We start from the raw sequence: 2,459 nt of genomic DNA, 5'->3' as shown, positions 1-2,459 counted from the left end.
AAACATGTGTCAGAACATGAAATCAGGAGGTCAAAAGCAAGGAAACATTAAAACTAGAAGGTTTTCTTGTTGAAGAAGCATTGCTGCTACTGCAGTGAGCAGAGGTAGGACTCAGTGTGTGGCTGCAATCACTGCAGGAGAGGCCATGAGCACATTGCATGGGTTTTCTGTCAGACTGCTGTCATCTTTGACAGAGCAGACAGTGCTGAGGCTTTCTGCCAGGACTAAGCTCTTCACTCTCAGTTACTGGCTTCTTTGTGTTAATGCACTCTAAGAGTGACACTTAATGACAGATAGAGGGAAAAAAATCATTGTCATGGGAATACTCACCAGGCCCACTACTACAGCGATGTGACCAGCCCCACCTGGGTCCCAGGCAGGTGGGTGTCTTGTAGCTTCAAAGCACTGTGTCCTTTTGAATGATTTCTAATTCCTGTAGCTGAGGAAAGCAAGAGATAATGGAAGATGTGCTTATGCTTCTTAGTGGTTATCAGAGGGAATTATAATGGAGCATTTTCAAAATTAATTCATTTCCTATATCCAGCATACTTAATTAATCTGGGGAATAAAACTGATTAAGTTTCTCTTCTAGAAAGCATATTTTTTCTTCCCCAGAACTTGATCTTGCTTTTACTATTATGTGCTAATATATGGTTTGGTGAGATAACTACAACCCAATTTAAAAGAATTGTTGCAGCATCAATCTTACCTAGTCTATAAGGCAGTTCTGATTCTACAAGGGATATGTATCTCCACAATGCACCAAGTGTTTGTCTGAAGACAGATGATTCAAAATTAACATTTAAACCATGCATATGTTGATCTGAGTAGCCAAGAGTTTCTGATTAACTATTAAAATTTCACTTGCTGTCCTCTGACTCAAGAGGTCCTCAGGTTTTAACTGCCCAGGTCTTAAGATTCAGCAATATTAATCTTGATTGCTGTCTGCATGCTCATTAGAAGTTTTGATTTTTTTAAACAAGCCTTCCAGATAAGAGAAATAATTTTGATTTTTCTTTAGAGGAAAAAAGATTTCATGGAGTAACTCCTTCCCTTTCATGTATGAACTGACCTTTCTGATGTGTGTCACAGGAGCTTGGTGCTGCATAAAAGCATGGGCTGGGGAAGAAGTTAAGACAGACATAGGCAAAAGAAAAACAAGAGCTTTAGTAGAGAAACAGAAGATGTGAGGAATTCATTTAGCAGTCAGTGGTGGTGCTATTCCTTTCTGGAGGGTTGCTGCCGAGAAGATTCCCTAATTTGCCTCCCCTTGTTCCTCAGCCCTCTTGCTGTTCTGTTACTTCTGTAACTCATTTATCCACAAACATGGGCCATGTTCCCTCTTGGTATCCTAGTAGCTACAGCCCTTGCTTTGGCCATGTGAGCTTCACTGCCTCACCTAGGCTCTGCCATAAGAAGCTGGAACACAGCTTACCTTGCTCTCAGGAGATCCTGCCCGTCCCCCTGCCCTCCCCAGAAATCAGTAGGTAGCCGCAATGCATTCTCTAAGAGACATCCATTGACTAGTAAAGCTAGTAAAGAAGTAGCAGTAGCCAAAATGCAGTGCAAAGTCTGATCTTGCTGCCAGACAGCTATAAATAATCTCAATATCTCTGATTTAATTTCACTTTGGCTACAGCAGCACCACCTTTAGCAGTCTGACTGCCAACTTCATGACAGTGGTTTTTTTCTTTGCGGAAGTTCTCACATTTGCGTCACAAGCAGGAAAGACTCCAAGCTTTTATTTTAAATGAAATATGGTTGGATCCTGAATAATGATCCAAAAGCTCACTAAAGGATCATAACCCAGAAGGTGGGAGGGGTGAGGCAAAAAACACATGATAAGTTCTTCTCATGATCTTTGAACACCTGGCAGAGCCAGAAGGAAAGTCTGGGGTTTGAGGAGCTTTTGACACTTCAGTGGTCACAGACTTTCATTCAGTCCTTTGTCATCTTTAACTTGGGTTGCAAATCCACGTTCACGTTGCATGAGGTGAAGAAGGCACACCTTGAATTCTTGAGTTCCTGCCACTGTTAAAGCTTTTCAGTGCCTGAAATGCTGATCCTAAAAGCCTGGCCTGGCCAGACAGTGCTGTTTGGACAAGGAAACTCTGCCCAGGTGCTTTTAATTACCAGGAAAATAGCTTTCCAGAAATAGCTTGCTGGCTGTTTGCCAGATCTATTTCTTCCGACAGGAAAAGCGAAATGTAAACATCCAGCACTTCGTAACAGCCCACAAACCCCTCTCCAGCTGGAGCAGGACTTGGGAAAGACTGTGCTATCTTCTTGTCTCCTTCCCCTGGGCTACCTCCTGAGCAGAGTTATCCCACGCACCTTAGCCCCTTGCCATGGGGACACTGTGGGAGCTCCCTCACGCTGCTGGAGACGTTGCAGTGCTGAGGAGTCCACTGGGTCTGGATACAGAAACGCTGCTTGGGTGAGCAGACCAAACAGGGAGC

Source organism: Lonchura striata, chromosome 5 (genome assembly GCF_050655825.1).
Source record: "Lonchura striata isolate lonStrDom1 chromosome 5, ASM5065582v1, whole genome shotgun sequence".
In the NCBI taxonomy this organism is placed as follows: domain Eukaryota; kingdom Metazoa; phylum Chordata; class Aves; order Passeriformes; family Estrildidae; genus Lonchura; species Lonchura striata.
The sequence above is the reverse complement of the archived record's forward strand: the minus strand, read 5'-3'. Positions refer to the sequence as shown.